This window comes from Tenrec ecaudatus, chromosome 16, assembly GCF_050624435.1.
Source record: "Tenrec ecaudatus isolate mTenEca1 chromosome 16, mTenEca1.hap1, whole genome shotgun sequence".
Taxonomy (NCBI): Eukaryota; Metazoa; Chordata; class Mammalia; order Afrosoricida; family Tenrecidae; genus Tenrec; species Tenrec ecaudatus.
This window is the reverse complement of record NC_134545.1, coordinates 27,248,862-27,267,385: the sequence shown is the minus strand read 5'-3', so window position 1 is coordinate 27,267,385 and position 18,524 is coordinate 27,248,862. Positions and strand designations below refer to the sequence as shown.

Below are 18,524 nucleotides of genomic sequence, written 5' to 3'. Positions count from 1 at the left end.
AGAACAATGTCCCTCTGACATTGAAAGCCAAAGTTGAAAAGAAAACAAAACCACAGAAGGTAATAACTGCAGAGACAGTGTGGAAAGCTTTGGAACTTTGACACACTGCTGATGAGACTGTAGAACTGGATAGCCACTGGGGAAAACTGTATGGCACTTCCTTTAACAAGTGGAATACGAATGCAACTGGAAACAGTAATCCCTCTGCTCGGTGTACATGTCCAAACGAAACAAAGGACAAAGCATCACAGCACTATTCACAATAGCAAGAAGGTGAAAACAACCAAAATGCTCACCAATGGGAAAACGGATCTTCGGTTCATACAAACCACGGGAAGTTGTTGCTGCGAGGTGCCACTGCGTCTGTTCTGCTGCATGGGAACCCTGTGCACAGCAGAAGAAAACCCTGCCCCGTCCTCACAGTTGTTCCTGTGCTTGAGCCCATTGTTGGGGCCACGTAGCTAGCCAGTTTGTTGAGGGCTTTTCTCTTTTTCCCTCCCTCTGCTTTACCAAGCCTGATGTCCCTCTCTGGGGAATAGTCTCTCCTGACAACAGGTCCAAAGTACAAGAGACGAAGTCTTTGCCATCCTTGTCTTTAAGGAGCACTCTGGCCACACTACTTGCAAGATAGATCTGTTTATTTTTTGGCAGCCCATGGTACTTTGAGTATTTTTCACCAGCAGTATAATGCAAACTCATTGATTCTTCTTCAGTCTTTCTTATTCACTGTCCAATTTCCACAAGCATATGATGTTATTGAGAATACCGTGACTTGGGTAGGGTGCACCGTAGTCTTCAAAGTTGGTTTGCAACACAATAAGGAGGTCTTGTGTAACAGTTTTACCCAATGTAATACGAGGGTGGTACCCCCCCCCGCCCCCCAAAAAAACAGAACTTTTTTTCAAAGCTATGTATTTGATTTTTTTTTTTTAACAAAACAACCTTACCATCTTCAAAGTACTCTCCATTACACTTAATACATTTATCAAATCTGTGATTCCATTCTTGGAAACATTTTTCAAATTCATCTGTTTGGATGGCTGATAGCACCTCCCTTGTTTTGTTTTTGCTTTTTTGGTTTTTTTTTCACCTCCTATGTGTCCTCAAATTGCTGTCCTTTAATTGTCGTGGTGGCAAAACCAGTCCCCTATCTGCCACAAATCAAGTCTTTTTGGTCACACAGTGTTATGCTATCTTTTCAGAACCTCTAAATAGAAAGCTTGATGAACATTCTGACTTGGTGGAACGAACTCCAAATGCATGATCCCCTCACATTAAAAAACAAATGAGCATCATCTGGATCATTGATTTCACTTGATGAGCTTTTGCGGGGCAAAGTGATGATGGTATCTTCCACTGGCTTGACTGATGTTTGCTTTCGGGGTTGTAAGAATAGAATCATGTCTGGTCACCAGTAATGACCTTGGGGGGAAAGTCTGGGTCGCTTTGGAGCTGTTCTTTCAGAGCAAGCATGTTTCCACTCTTTTTGCTGGTCAGTCAGAACCTGAGGCACAAATTTCTCAGCAATCCTTCTCATTCCTAAACCTTCTGTTAAAATTCACTGAACCGAGCTCTAAGATAGTCCAGATGACTTTCCCACCTCTTCAACGGTCTGTCATCAGTCTTCGAGCACAAGTATACAAATTTTGTTGACATTTTGGTCCGTTCGGAAAGTTGACGGACATCCAAAATGAGGTTTGTCATCAATCGACATTTCACCTTTTTTGAAATGAGAAAACCATTCATACACTAGAGTTTCTCCCATAGCACTGTCCTTCTAAGCGATATTCAACATCACAACAGTTTCTGCGACATTTTTCCTGAGCAGGAAATAACATTTTACAGCTGCACACCGTTCTCTTAAATTGGCCATCACACAAAAAAAACGAGGTTTGAGCAAAACTCTTTAAGAAAAAATGCACTATGATCAGAGAGAACCTTCCCAGGCAACACCACTAGCTGCACTCAGAATTGCGTTGCTGGATGCTCACCTAGCAGGAAAAATGCGTACTATGAAAGCTCCACCCAGCAGATTATTTTTCAGTTTGTTGGGGGTACCCCTGGTACATCATGTGATTCTTGACTGCTGCTTCCATGGGCATTGATTGTAGACCCAAGCAAGACAAAATCCTTGACAACGTCAACCTTTCCTGCTCATCATGATGTCACCTGTTGGTCCAGTTATGAGGATTTGGTTTTTCTTTATACTGAGTTGTGTTCCATACTGAAGGCTGCAGCCCTTGATTTCCATCAGCAGGTGCTTCAAGTCCTCCTCACTTTCAGCAAGCAAGGTTGTGTCATTTGTATATCAACATCTCACTGTATATATACTGACATCTCACTGTATATGCATATTTATGCACATTGACATCTTACTATAGAGCATGTGACTGCTCTATAGTGACTGTGATATAATAGATGGAAATATTTCTGCAATAGATGTTAGGACAACCTTTAAGCATCCTACTCTTTAAAATGTATCTTAATATAAATATCTTTTGCTATATGACAGACGGAGCAGGAATCACTTGAGTAGTCTTAAAAAAAAAAAAGAATGATTCCACTAAGTTTAAGTCCATTGTAGGATTTTTATGCTTCAATTGCTCTTTTTCCAAGCCGATACTGATAAAATCATTTTCTTCTATTATTTATAAACTTTAACCTTAAAAGACCATCTGGAAGGAAAAATAGTTCAGTTCCATTTCTTAGCTTTATTTTGCCACTTGTGTTTCCCTAGGGTTATTTCTAGAATCTGCAATTAGTGTGGAAGAATTTTATAGTATAAAGCTGTCCTACCAAGAAGACGACCAAAGCTCCAAATTTACTTTGGACTCAAATGTAAAATGCTTTTGAATCTAACATTTTCATCTAGACTGATATCAAATTATTGCAAACAATACAATTGAAACTACATTTTCTTCAAACTAATGCATGCACACACAAAAAAGTCCTATAATCTTCCTGTATTTCTAAACTGTGCCTGCCTCATAGATATATACTAGAAGAATAAATATTCATTTACCATAGTAATAAAAGTACATGCCCAGGAATAAAGTTAATACAAATGTTCTAAAGTCACAGGAGACAACTTTGCAACCCTATTGAAATGCTCAGGTGGGGACTTGAATAAGCAAAAAGGATTTCTATGTCACATCAGTATCCCAAAGATACTAATTTTCTCCCTAAGTTAAGCAACCAACACAATCCCTACAAGTTCCTTCTACCCCAGAAACCTAAATTTTTTTACTCTTTTTAAAAAAAATCATGTTATTGGGGGCTCATACAACTCTTATCACAATTCATATATACATCAATTGTGTTAACCACATTTGTACATTGATTGCCCTCATCATTCTCAAAACATTTGCTCTCCACTTAAGCCCCTGGCATCGGCTCCTCATTTTCCCTTCCCTCCTGGCTCCTCCCTCCCCCAAGAACCCTTGATAATTTATAAATTATTATTTTGTCATGTCTTACACTGTCCGACATCTCCCTTCACCCTCTTTTCTGTTGTCTTTAGCCCAGGGAGGAGGTTATGTGTAGATCCTTGTAATCAGTTCCCCTTTTAAACCCACCCTCCCTCTACCCTGCTGCTATCACCAATCTTCAGCACTGGTTCTGAATGGATCATTTGTCCTGTATTCCCTGTGTTTCCAGTTCCTATCTGTACCAGTGTGCATCCTCTGGTCTATCCAGATTTATAAGGTAGAACTGGGATCATGATAGTTGGGGGGAGGAAGCATTTAGGAACTAGAGGAAAATTGTATGTTTCATTGTTGCTACAGTGCATCTTGACTGGCTCGTCTGCTCCCCAAGACCCTTCTGTAAGGGGATGTTCAGTTGCCTACAGATGGGTCTTGGGTCCCCAATCTGCACTTCCCCTCATTCACAATGATTTGATTTTTTTGTTCTTTGATTCCTGATAACTGATCCCTTCGACAACTTGTGATCGCACCGGCTAGTGTGCTTCTTCCACGTGGCCTTTGTTGCTTCTGAGATAGATGGCCACTTCTTTACTTTCAAGCCTTTAAGACCCCAGATGCTATATCTTTTGATAGCCGGGCACCATCAGCTTTCTTCACCACATTTGCTTATGCTCCCATTGGTCTTCAGTGATCGTATTGGGGAGGTGAGCACACAATGATATGATTTTTTGTTCTTTGATGCCTGATAACTGATCCCTTTGACACCTCATGATCACGCACACTGGTGTGCTTCTTCCTTGTGGGTTTTGTTGCTTCTCAGCTAGATGGACCCTTTTTACCTTGAAGCCTTTAAGACCCCAGACTCTATATCTTTTGATAGCTGGCACCATTAGCTTTCTTCACCACATTTGCTTATGCACCCACTTTGTCTTCAGTGATTATGTCAGGAAGGTGAGCATTATGGAATGTCAGTTTAATAGAACAAAGTATTCTTGTATTGAGGAAGTACTTGAGTAGAGTCCCAATGTCCTTCTGCTACCTTAGTACTAAACCTATAAATATCTGCACATAGATCTCTTTCCCCATCCTCATATATAAATATATTTACATATGTACATGCCTTTATTTAAACCTCTATAAATGCCCTTTGCCTCCCAGCTCTTTCTTCTATTTCCTTTTACTTTCCTCTTGTCCCACTATCATGCTCAGTCTTCATTTTGGTTTCAGTAATTCCTCTTGGTTACATTACCCTTGATCATGCCATACCAGGCCTCCTACACCCTCCTCACCACCGATTTGGATCACTTGTTGTTCCCTTGTCCCTGGGTTTGTTAACACCACTTCCTTTCCCCCCACCTCCCCCTCTTCCATGTCCCCTGGAACCATCAGTCCCATTGTTTTCTCTTCTGGATTGTTCATCCAGCCTCTCTTATTTAGACAGACCTGCAGAGATAATAAAATGCCGAAAAATAAGACAGAGCAAAACCAAGCAACAAAAGAAAACGAGCAACAACAACAAAAAGCCAGTGACAAAACACCAACAAAGAAAAGCCTGTACTTAGTTCAAGGACTGCTTGTTGGCCTTTAGGAGTGTTTTCTGGTCAGTCTGATGGGGTGCCAAGTCCTGGCTCCAAAGTCTATTTTTGGTATTCCCTGGGGCTTCATCGCTCTGTTCCCCTTACTGTTCTGTTGCACGCCCTTAGTGTTTTGCCTCCGTGTGGTGGGATCAGGTTGGGCACAGTTCCCACACTGTGTCTCCAGTGTTGTCCCCTGTAGGGCTATGGGTCAGTGAGGGATGTCGTCTCACAGTGGGGCCGCCCATATGGTCTTCTCTGTGGATTGAGTGCTCTGAGCAGGAATATCGTCGTCAAGGATTGTGGGCCAGGATGTGCTCCACTCACTTCCTCCCCCTTCATTTGCTCCCCTGTGTTCTGATCAGATAGGTCCATCTCCCTGAGCTACAGCTTCTGTGCTGTCCTCTGAAATAAATTCTTCTGGGGGGAAGGAACCTGACATTTTAATAATAAAACCCACAAAAAGTTAAAGTCACTCCCATTGAGTGAATTTTGACTCACAGTAACCCTATTGGACAGGATGGAACTGCCCCTGTGTAGGTTTCCAAGACTGCAACTCTTTACGGGAGAAAAGAACCTCCCCTTTCTTTTTTCAGCCCAATGTGTAACCCACAACACCCCCAGGAACATAAATATAGGATTTTATGGTATATAGGAACATAAATATAAACATTGTGTTACCTAGGAACATAGCTACAGATGAATAGCCAGGAAATCCCTGTCAATGAAGCCCAGTGGGTGGAGCATGTCTCCCCATCAGATCTGAATACATGCTACAAGAGCATTTATGATTAGAAGAGAATGGTGTTGTCAGATCATAGACAACGCTGTGATACAGGACAGAAGCTTTGAGAATGGATTCCTTAAGACGTAATGGAAGTGCTTCTTACAATATGGTGCCACAAGCCCTCCGTTTTCACCAATTCTCGGGAGTCGAGCTCTGCATTTGAGTTGGAGAGTCTGGCCGCCCGAGCAGTGGCTGTACCAGGAGGTTGTGCAAGGATGACCAGCTCCTGGATGGAGGGGACAGCAAGCCCCTGGTAAGCCTCACAGTATTGTAGATGCCTTAGATGTATGCCAATGTATCTGTAGGATGAAGTCCAAGAATTGGAATTGCCGAGTGATAAAGCCTCAGGTATTACTTTATGTATTAGGGAGATTCAAAGACAAACACACTCACTGCTGTCGGCATTGACTCCACCTCACAGGGACCCTACAGGACAAAGAAGAACTGGTATTGTAGGTTTCTGAGACAGTAACTATCTATGGGAGTAGAGAACCTTGATTTTTTTCCTACAGAGAAGCTAGTGGCTGTGAACTGCTGACCTTGAAGTTCACAGCGCCACATGTAGCTGCCATTCCACCAGTTGCGGATATCCTTTCTACTTTTCCAGTTGGCCTGTGGAGTTTTTTTGTTTTCTTTTGTTTTAATGTCAAATTGTAGGTATCCATGTTCTTTCTTTCCCCTGTCTATTTCAGGGTGCACATCATTGAGGGAAGTGCAGCAAAATGTGACCTTTTTTATGTGTAATTTTGGAATAGGATAGATCTTGGCAAACATGTGTTTTAGGCTGCACTTTTCTAGAGAAACCAGTGACACTCATACATGTGCAAGAAGTAATTTTATATCTAGAAGGCTTCCCTGGAGGTCCACTTCAAGTCCATGAGTCAGATGTTAGCCCTCTTCAGACTCATGTAGGCTGATGAAGTAGAAAGATGCAGTGGGAAGCAGGGAGACCACAGGCTGATGGGTGCAGAGTCATGTGGATCCAAAATCAGTGGGAACACTGCAGGGTGCTGTCAGCTCTCAGGGTTGGCATCCCACATGAGGCCACCCCTGGGAGCAGACACAGAGTCCAAGCAAGCAGGAAGGCAAAGGGCAAAAGTTCAAGGTGGGGTTGGTGTGGGGTGGGTTCCCTAGTATCTCTTATAAAAAGCCCACATCTCCAAGGAGGCATCATCAAGCTGTGATGCCTGATATTGACAGGACTCTACCCTTACTATTTCATTCAGGTACAAGTTGACATAAAATCCAACCACCACAGCATATAATAAAAATTTAAAATGTAAAGAAAAACATCAGTGACATTAATACATAACAAAGTGGAAATTAATAAAATGCTATCAGGTTGCCAAAGACTAAGAGTTAAAAGATGGACTAAACCCAGTTTGGGAAAGATATGGGTAACTAAGCAACCCCTAGTCTGTTGGTAAGAGTAGAAATTAATTTGCTTTGGAAACTGTTTGTTAATATACAACAACATGTAAAATATACAAATCTTTTGACCCAGCTATCCTACTTGTGAGAATTTATTTCATGAAATAGCTACATCAGGCTATTTATTTCAATACTATTTATAAAGGTAAAACTTGAGAACCTAAATATAAAATAGAGAAATGATAAAGTTTGATCATGTATATTATGTACTGAGGAGACCTGGTGCTGCTGTAGGTTAGGTATTGGACTGATAACCACAAGGTTGGCTGTTCAACCCCACCAGCAGTTCTATGGGGGAAAAAATGAGGCTGTCTGTTCCTGTGAAGATTTACAGTCTCAGAAACCCTATATAGAGCTGTCATGAGTTGATGGTAGTGGATTTAGTTTTTGGGGTTTTATCTTGCAGAATCTATGCACTCATTAAAAAAGATAATGTTATATCACATAGGGAACAGATAGAAAATTGGAAAATGTAAAGCCAAGCAAATCAATAATTTTATTAAATAAGAATGGACTAAATACTCCAGCCAAAAATAAAGTTTGCCAAATTCGCTAAAAAGCAAGAGCCAAATATGCTGGTCTAAAAGATGTACTTTAGATTCAAAGACACAATAGATCGAAAGTGAAAGCCTAAAAAAAGATATCCTATTGCCAACAATCACCACAAAAACTGGAGTAGTTTCTTTAAAGTATCAAACAAATTAGACTTTTAAGAAGAAATATTGCTAGAAACCAAGTGGGGAATTTCATAATGGCAGGAAGGTCAAGAAACAGGGGTATGTAATAACTACAAATGCACCTAGCATGTTTGAAAGTTGGTGAGAATTCCCCACCCACGACATGGAGACACGAAGTGAGCACATGCTACTGGGAGAATGGCATCTGTAGACTTAATGCCAGGACGCCACAAACCTTCCATGTGTTACCAACGCAGTGTCCACAGCCCAGTGAGATGAGATGCAACAAACGGAGGCCGACTCACATCGAGGACTCGCCACCCAACAACAGTAGATCACACATTCTTTTCAAGTGCTTATTTTTTTCTCATTCTATTGAGGGCTCTTAAAATTCTTGTTGAAATCCATACATCAATTGTATCAGGCATATCTGTACATATGTTGCCATCATTCTTTCCTAGACAATTACTTTCTATTGAGCCCTTGGTTTCAGTTCCTCTTTTATTCCCCTCCCTACACCTCACCCTTATGAGCCCTTGATAGATGATAAATTATTATTATTATTTTCATATCTCACACCAACAACTGTCTCCCTTCCCCCATGGTTTCTATTGTTCTTCCCCTGGAGCAGAGGGTGTGGTTGTGTGCCCATCGATCACTTCCTCCCCTCTCCTCTTTCTGTCAAGTATTCCTTTCAATGTGGAACATTCTGTAAAATGTTAAAGAATTGAAATTTTACATATTTGTATTCCAGCCACAAGGAAATTCAATTAGAAATCAACAAATTATATCCTTTAACCACATTAGTATTGATTTAGAAATTAACAATGGAAATCTGCACTCCGGGGAATCCTTAAAAATTCAGAAATTACAATATACTTATAAATAAGGCACTCTGTTATAAGTCAGAATTGACTTGATAGCATTAAGTTGTTGTTGTCTTTTAGTTTTATGATATAAATTAGATCCATAGATTAAATGGACAAATTATTAGAAGTACATTTACTGCCCAAATAGCAATGTAAATATCTCCCTACAAAGAGAAACCAAAAAGAGGACCTGGTGCAAAGGGCTTAAGTGGAGAGCAAATGCTTCGAAAATGATTAGGGCAAAGAATGTGCAGATATGCTTTATACAATTAATGTATGTATATCTATGGACTGTGATAAGAGTTGTATGAGCCCCTAATAAAATGTTTTTAAAAATGATAATAATAAAGTTCTTTCTTACACACACACACAAAAAAAGAGAGAAACCAAAGCCCATATTGCTTCACTGGTTAATGTTACCAAACATTTAAAGATGAATTAATACCAACATCTTCACAAACTCTTAAAAATTAAAAGAAGGAACATTTCCCAACTTATACTAGGACATCAGTATTAACCTGATACCAAAATCAGACCAAAATATTTATAAGAAAAATAAATCCAGAGACACTCATATGTGTGTAAAAGAGAGTTTTATATTCTAGAGTAATTGTGTATTAAGAAAACATCCCCATCAAGATCAAGTCCATAAGTCTGATATTAGCCCATATGTCCGATGCTAGTACATAAATTCTTCTACAGACTCACACAGCACATACAATGATGTTGAAAGCAGGAAATCACAGGCCAGTGGGTGAAAAGTCTTGAGTCTTGTGGAAACGTCTCAGCATTGGCGTGGGTCTCCATGTGGCTCCTCCAGCTCCAGGGCTCTGGCTGCCATCAGCATAGCCTCATGTGGCTTGTCAACAGGAATGTGAAGCAGAGAGAGAGAGAGAGAGACCTGCATCCAGGGAGGAAGACAGGAGTTCCCAGAATCCTCAGGAAAAGGCCATGCCATACAGAGACATCATTGGCTATGACCTGATTGACAGGCTAGATTCAACCCCTTCATTCCAGTTGACAGATTATGTAATTGCCACACTTATGACTAGAAATACAAATATTTTCAACAAAATACTAACGAATTGCATGCAGCAATATAAGAAAAAGTATTATACACCAAGATCAAGAGAGAAGTACCTAAATATAAGATGGGTTAGAATCTGAAAATCAGTTACTAGTAATTCATCATAGTAATTGAACAAAAGACATAATCCACTTGACCATCTCAGTAGATGCAGGCAAAGCGTCTCATGACAAAAGCAGGTAGCAAATTATGAATAAAAGGGAGATTCTTCGCTGAGTAAAACACCATGCGCAACAACTTCTTTAACAATCCACACATCCATTGTGTCGAGCACATTTGCACATATGTTGCCATCATCCTTTTCTAAACATTTCCTTTCTACTTGAGCCCTTAGTATCAGCTTCATTTTTCCTCCTTTCTCCACCCATCCACCCTCATGGACCTTTGATATTTTATACTGTCCACTGTCTCCCTTCACCCATATTTCTGTTGTTTGTAACCCTGAGTGGTGGTGGTGAGGTTATACATTGATCATTGTGATCGATTCCCCCTTTCTCCCCCTTTTCCCCCACCTTCCCTCTACTCTCATGGTATCACTACTCTCATTACTGTTCCTGAGGGATTTATCTGTCCTGGATTCCTTGTGCCAAGAGCTCTTATCTGTACCAGTGTACACGCTCTGGTCTAGCCAGATTTGTAAACTAGAATTGGGGTCATGATAGGGGGGGAAGGAAGCATTAAAGAACTAGAGGAATGTTGTGTGTTTTTTGGTGTGTTTTTTTAATCACTTTATTAGGGGCTTGTACAACTCTATCACAAACCATCCTATCCATCCATTGTGTCAAGCACTTTTGTACATTTGATTCCCTCATCATTCTCAAAACATTTGCTTTCAGCTTGAGCCCTTGGTATCAGCTCCTCATTTTTCCCTTCCCTCCGTGCTGCCCCCTCCCCCATGAACCCTTGATAATTTATAAATTATTATTATTTTGTTATATCTTACACCGTCCAACATTGACCTTTACCCACTTCTCCTTTGTCCGTGTCCCCCAGTTAGGAGGTTATATGTAGATCCTTGTAATTGGTTCCCCCTTTCTCCCTCACCTTCCCTCCACCCTCCCGTATCACCACTGGTTCTGAGGGGTTCATCTGTCCTGGATTCCCTTTGTTTCCAGTTCCTATCTGTACCAGTGAACATCCTCTGTGTTTTGTCAGTGTTATATTGCACCCTGGCTGGCTCGTCCCTTCCTGTGACCCTTCGGTAAATGGATATCAAATTCTCTACAGATGGGCTTTAGGTCTCCATTTTGTTCCCCTCTTGTTTGCATCATAATGGTTGTTTGTTTTGGGTCTTCTAATGCCTGATACCTAATTCCATCAACACCTTGTGATCATACAGGTTGGTGCGCTTCTTCCATGTGGGCTTTGTTGTTTTCCTGCTAGATGGCCACTGTTTAACTCAAACCTTTAAGACCCAGATGCTATATCTTGTAATAGCTGGGAACCATCAGCTTTCTTCACCACATTAGCTTATGCACCTATTTTGTCTTCAGGATTATGTCTGAAAGGTGAGCATCACAGAATGCCGGGCTATTAGAACAAAATGTTCTTGCATTAAGAGAGGACTTGAGTAGAGGCCCAGTTTCCTTCTGCTACCTTTATTCTTAACCTGTAAATATGTATACATAGACCTGTATCCCTATCATTAAATATTAATATATTTACATATGTACATGCCCATGTTTATACCTCTATTAATGTCTTTTGCCTCCTAGGTCTTTCCTCCATTTCCTTGTACTTTCTTCCTGTCCTACTGTCATGTTTGACCTTCATTCGGCTCTCAGTACTTCTTCTCAGCTACATTGCACTTGATTGAACCCCACTAGGCAATCTACGCCCTCCTTGCCATCAGTTTTATATCTCTTGTTGTTCCCTTGCCCCTGGGTTTGTTGGCTCCCCTCTCCTTTTCTTCGACATTTTTCCCTCCCCTGTACCCTGGGAACCAGCAGTCCTTTGTTTTCTCCTTGGGGTTGTTTATCCTGCCTATCTTATATAGCTAGACATGGGGAGGGGGGAGGAAGCCTATGAATAGTTCCAGGTTTGTCTGCTAACCCTTATGAATGTTTTCCAATGGGGTCTGATGAGTGCCAAGCCCTGTCCCCCAAGTCCGAAGTCTATTTTCAGAATTCCTCGAAGACTTTATTGCTTTGCACCCCTTGCTGCTCTAATGTGGTCCCTTCCTGTTACACCCTGCTGTGGGGGGTCAGACTGGGCACAGTTCCCACTTGTTGTCTCTGGTGCTTCCCCCCATAGCTTGTGGGTCAGTAAGGGGATGTCATGTCTTATGGTGGGGTCGACTCTATGGTCCTCTCTGTGTATTGGCTGCTCCAAGCAGGAATGTCGTCCTGGAAGCTTGGTGAGCCAGGATATGCTGTTCTCTCTCTCTCTCTCTCTCTCTCTCTCTCTCTCTCTCTCTCTCTCTCTCCCTCCCTCCCTCCCTCCCTCCCTCCCTCCCTCTCGACCTCCCTCCCTCCCTCTTAGTTTGCTCCATGTGGTCTGGGAAGACCTGCCACTCTCCCCAGTGCTGTTCTCTGTAGTGCATTCTTCTGAGGAGGGGAGTTGACATAGCTGGGACAGGGGCCTGCCAGGCCTCACAGACCTCTCTGCTAGTTCACTGCTTCATGCCAGTATGTTGGCTTCAAGGCTTGGCATACCAGGTTCAGGTCTGGTCCCTCTCTCCATTTCCTATGGAGACATAAAGAGTACTCTCCCCAGGTGGATTAGTGCCCTGTTACCCCAATGCCTTTGTCTCCCCCCTATTTTTCCTTGCCCCTCCCTTTTCCCTTTCTTTAGCAACAACATACTTATTGGTGAAAGACTGAACCCTTTATTCCAAAGTCAGGAATAAGACAAGGATACTTGCAGTGACCACTATTCAATTTTGTATTATAGGTTCTAGGCAAGATAAAGAAATAAAAAGCACCTGATTGGACAGCAAGAAGTTATACTCTCCCTTTTGAAAATAGCCTGATCTTGTCTATAGAAAAATCTTGAGGAATTCACTAAAAACTTCTTAGCATTAATACTCAGGCAAGAGTACAGGTTTGAGATTGCCATGCAAAAATCAGTTGAAAGTCCAAAAATAAACCCATAGCTGTATGGCTAATTGATTTTTAGCAAAGGTGCAAATCTATTCACAATGGGGAAAGAATTGTTATTTTTTAGCAAACAGTACTAGGATGATTGGAAATGCACATTTCAACAAAAATCAATTTGGACTTCTTACTTTACATTGACAAGGACCCCCAGCGATGCAATGGTGATGTTTATCTGCTAATTGAAAATGTTGATGGTCAAGTAGTAAGAAAATGTTTTGAAAATGATGATTGATGGCAACATATATACAAATGGGCTGGATACAATTGATGTATGAATTCTTTTTTTTTTTTTTCAGTTTCTGGAAAGACTTTATTTTGGGGGTAGGGAGATGGGGGCACGGCACTCAGTCCTTCTTGGCAGCGGCCTTCCTCATGGCGGCCAGCACGTTGCTCAGCTCCTCTCTCTTCCTCTTGGCCCGAATATGTGTGCCCACCTGCTTCTTGATGAACTTAAGTGCCCGCTTGTCCTTGGAGACCTTGAGCAGCTCCATGGCCCTTCGCTCGTAGGGTGCGAAGCCGCACACCTCCTGGATCATGTCCCGCACGAACTTGGTGTGCTTGGTGAGGCACCCGCGGTGGCGGCTGTGCCTCGGCTTGCTCACGTTCTTGGTCACCTTGTGGCCCTTGTCGAGGCCCACGGCCATAGGGGAGCGCACCGCCATGGCTGCGACTCTTTGGTGGGTGCCGCGGCGGAAGGCGATGTATGAATTCTTATAAGAGCTGTAAGAGCCCCCAATAAAATGATTTATTTATTTATAATCATTTTATTAGGGGCTCATACAACTCTTTTCACAATCCGTACATACATCATTTGTGTCCAGCACATTTGTACATATGTTGCCATCATCATTCTCAAAACACCTGCTTTCTACTTGAGCCCTTGATATCAGCTCATTTTCCCCCTCCCCTTGATAATTTATAAATAATTATTATTTTATCATATCTTACACCATTCGACATCTCCCTCACCCAGTTCTCTGCTGCCCATCCTCCAGGGAGGAGGTTATATGTAAACCTTGTCATCTGTTCCCCCTTTTTCCCTCACCAACCCTACACTCTCCCGATATAGCCACTCTCACCACTGATCCTGAGGGGTTCATCTGCCCTGGAGTCCCTGTATTTCCAGTTCCTATCTGTGCCAGTGTACATCTTCCAGTCGAACCGGTTACGTAAGGTAGAATTGGGATCATGTAAAATGATTTACTTTTAAAAATGATGAAGGAAAGAAAGAAAACATTGGTGGCTTAAAGCCACTCAGTGCGTCTGTGGGAGAAAAGACCTGCTCGTTTGCTCCTGTAAAGGTTACAGACTAGAAAATTCTATGGGGCAATTCTACTGTATCACATAAATGAGAATCAACTCACAGGCTCCCAACAACACCTGCATGAAAGGTTTGTTTGACGTGGAATGGAGAAAAAAAATGAGTGAATGAAGAACCAAATGTTAGCTAAAATTATGAAAATGTGTATGAGAAAGCATATAAATTTTATAAGTTTGGATTGGACTGTAATTTCTTAGATATGATATCAATAGCACAAACAACAAAATAGATACGGTCTAAAGTAAAAACTTCATGCTTCCAACGATACCATCAAGAAAGATGCTCTCACTCCTGTTATACGGAGAAGACAGCTAAAGAATAGCCGATGATACAGTGAGCACATGGTAGATTCTGTCTCCTTGTAGAAGCAGACATTCTTTGATGATACCCTTCCACCAAGGAACTCATCCCCCCTCATGCCATCCCCCAGTACAGGTATTGGGTTTCCTCACCTGTGAGCTCAGGGACTTTACTGTAATTACCACCCACCTTGTGATGTATATAACTCCTGAATATGCATAACTAATGGCGACCTATAGAAGCCCCCAAACAGTAAAGACTTCTCACCTCCCTCCTCCTCCCGCTTTCTGCGCAGACCTGGCTGCTGAGATCATGGCCATCCAGGAGGTGAGCATGCTGCCATAAAATGTGTCTAACTCTTTCATATTATCTTCTCTCCTACCTTTCTTATTCTCTATGACTTTACTATGATATCTCTGTATTATCACTGTACACTTGCTCCTACGGACCCCGATATTGTCAGAGGCTGGTTCCTCCAACAAAGAGCCACATTAAATAATTCACTCCCCCTGCCAAAGATAGCCAATAGACTGTTCTAATTATAGGAAAATAGCATTAATAAGAAAGAATAAAGAAGAACCACGCACTTGGATTATGGTGCTGGAGAGGAATATTGAAAGTATCATGCACTACCAAAAGAACACAGATCTGTCTCAGAAAAAGTACAGCTAGAATAATGCTCCCTAGAAGCAAGGATGATGAGACTTCATCTCACAAACTCTGGACTTGCTGTTTCCTAGAGACCTTTCTTGGAGAAGGACATCATGCTTGATAGCAGCAGGGCAGTGAGAAAGAGGAAGGCTGTCAAAGAGAGGGATAGAGACAGCGGCTGCATGGATGGTCTCAAACATGAGAACAGCTGTGAGGGCAGCACAGCGTTTGGTTCTGATGTACATAGGGTTGCAATGAGTCAGTGGCACCTAACAACAACAATCTCATTAATATCACATGGAAATAGAGTTTTTCCTAAAGATAATTTAAAAATAGCTTCAGCAGATGACTTCTAGAAGTTAAACCAGTTTGAAGACATGGAGCAGGGATATTGTGACTGACATCAGGTGGGTCTTAACTGAAAGCAGAGAATACCAGAAAGCGACTTACCTGGGTCGTTTTGGCTTTGCAAGGCATTTGACTGTGTGGATCATAACATCTGATGGATAGCTTTGGGAGAAATGGACCTTCCAGAACACCTCATTGTGCTCATAAGGAACCTGCACATAGACCAAGAGGTAGTCACTCAACCTGAACCAAGGGGATACTGTGTGGTTTGAAATCAGGAACAGTGTGGGTCAGGGCGATATCTTTCCACTATACTTAATTTACTTTGTATTTTAGTAAGTCTGACAACCTGTGATACACAGAGGACACATCCTTGCTTACTTACAAAGATCAGGGACTCCAGCCTTTAGCATGGAAAGCAACATAATTTTGCCTGGAGAAAAGATTGAAGCCATCAAGAATTTCATTTTGCTTAGATCCACTATCAACGTCTGATGAAAGGAGCTGTCAAGGAGCCTAATAGGCTATTAGGCTAATCTGCACAAGGCCTCATTAAAATGTTAAAGAACAAAAAAGAAAAAATGTTACAGAACAATGATGTCACCTTCAAGGCCAAGATATGCCTCTCATAAGGCATAGTATTTTCAATCGCCTCATATGCATATGAAAGCTGGGAGTTCAAAGAAAAATAGGTGCCTTTGAATTATCGTATATTGAGTATATCATGAACTACTAGGGGAAAATGAATGAATCTGTCTTGCAAGTAGTGCAGCTAGTTCTTTGCCTCAACCATGTGCTGCACTACCTGTGGCCTGAGCCAACCTGTTGTTCATATTGCTAGAACTTGAGGCGACTTCTTCAACCACTGCTGGTGCATACATCGCTTGAGTTCAAGATCCCATGGGGCCTGCTTCCTAAGCTCCCGTGCTACTGACTGTTGCTACCCCACCCTGCTGTCTGCTGCTTGTGGAGACTGCCTGTCTGCCCTAGGGATGGCTCCATTGTCTGCTTCCTTGACCGTGGATAGTGTGAGTTGAAGGACCTTCAGTATATTAACTTCCACAAAAGTGAGTTGAACTGAGCCCTCTGTACTGCTGTGTGGGCTAATTAACCATTATATTCCTTCTTGCTGTATAAAACTATCCTTTTATATGTATATCATCATAAGTATTGTGGTTTTGTTTCTCTAGAGGAGTGTTCTCCACCTTCCTATTGCCTCGACCCTATAATAAAGTGCCTCATGTTGTGGGTGACCCAAAACCATAAAATTGTTTCCATTGCTACTTCATAACTATACTTTTGATACTGTTATGAATCGTAATGTAAATATCTGATATGCAGGATGTATTTTCATTGTTATAAATGAAACATAATTAAAGCATAGTGATTAATTACAAAACAATATGTAATTATATATTGGGAAATATTTATGTATTTTCTGATGGCCTTAGGCAACCCCTGTGAAAGTGTAGGTCTACCCCCAAAGTGGTCACGACCCACAGGTTGAGAATTGCTGCTCTAGAGAACCCTGCCTAACTTATTATAGTTCATCAAATTAAAGTTGTTTGCTCTTTGAAAGACTCTCTTCAAAACTCCAATTCAGGCTCACTGCTGTGAGTCGATGTCGACTCATAGTGACCCTAAGGACAGGGTAGAACTGCCCCTGGGGGCTTCCAAAACTGTAACTCTTAATGGAAATAGAAAGCCTTGCCTTCCTCCTGTAGAGCAGCTGGGGGTTTTGAATCGCTGACTTTGTCAGTAGCAGCCCAATGTGTAACCACTATGCTACCAAGGCTCCTTAAGAAAATAAAAAAGGTAGAAAGCCAAGACTCCTGGCGTCTGGTCCTTTGGGATGCAAGGTAGCACTCCCATGAACAGAATCACCCACTTTATTAATCAAACATGACTACAAAAATTACCTGGCTTTCATCAACCACTGCGCTCAGGTCAGAGGGAGTCCCAGCTGCTTCGGAGTGCTGCCGGCGGAGGAACCTGCCCTTACCTGGAAAACCATCATCAACAATGTTTCAGACTACTGTGTGGCAGCAAATATCCATCCATCACTGCAGAATATCACTGAAAACCAGCCAATGCAACCTGCCGCTCTCCAGCAAAAGGTCGGAAAAGGCCGAAAGAAGCTTCGACTGTTTGAATACCTTCTTGAATCCCTGCGTAACCTGGAGATGGCTTCTTGTATTCAGTGGGTGGATAGAAGCAAGGGCATTTTTCAGTTTGTGTCAAAAAACAAAGAGAGGCTTGCAGAACATGTTGGGGGAGGCGGGGGAAGAAAAGGCAACCGGAAGACTATGACTTAACAGAAAATGGCCAGGGCAATGCGGAATTATGGAAGAACTGGGGAAATCAAAATCCGGAGAAAACTACCTTACCAGTTCAGTGAGGCCATGCTCCAAAGACTTTCTCCTGCTTATTTCCTGGGAAAAGAGGTCTTCTACTCACCGTGCGTCCAACCCAAACAAGAATATCTCTGTTTAAATCATTGGAATGCAAACTATAATCCTCCATGTGCCAACTACCATGAGCTAAGTGAGCCTGATTGCGAGCCATACCCACATGTTTAATGGCTTCCTGGCACCAGAAGCTTCTACCAGCTAGGAGTCTTCCTTTAAGCCAAATACTGAAGAGAAGAGAACAATCAGTTACCTTGTTGCTATCTTTGCTGAAACAGCATCCAGCCTATACTAACATTGGTGGAGATATGACCACCTTCCTCGGTGACCCAGCAGCATGCTACAGACAACGGGGACTTTAGACTTTGTTCCTTTGTGGCACACAACATCCTTCTAGACCACAACATGAGGGTTCATTTGGAAACCCCTCTAAGTAAACTGGATTTTACCTTAAACACACACCTATGGCAGATTAAAGGAACTGAGATCCCCCTGGGACTTAGAGGAGCAGATGATGATGATCCCAAGCTTATGGATTTGGAGGTCAT

At 42.0% G+C, this 18,524-nt stretch overlaps 2 pseudogenes; one reads left to right on the top strand and one right to left on the bottom strand.

The window, feature by feature from the left end:
- Positions 1-13,285: 13,285 nt before the first annotated feature.
- Positions 13,286-13,610, bottom strand: LOC142429729 (large ribosomal subunit protein eL36 pseudogene; annotated as a pseudogene).
- Positions 13,611-14,685: 1,075 nt separating this feature from the next.
- LOC142428560 (transcription factor Spi-C pseudogene) lies at positions 14,686-18,147 on the top strand (annotated as a pseudogene).
- Positions 18,148-18,524: the final 377 nt, after the last annotated feature.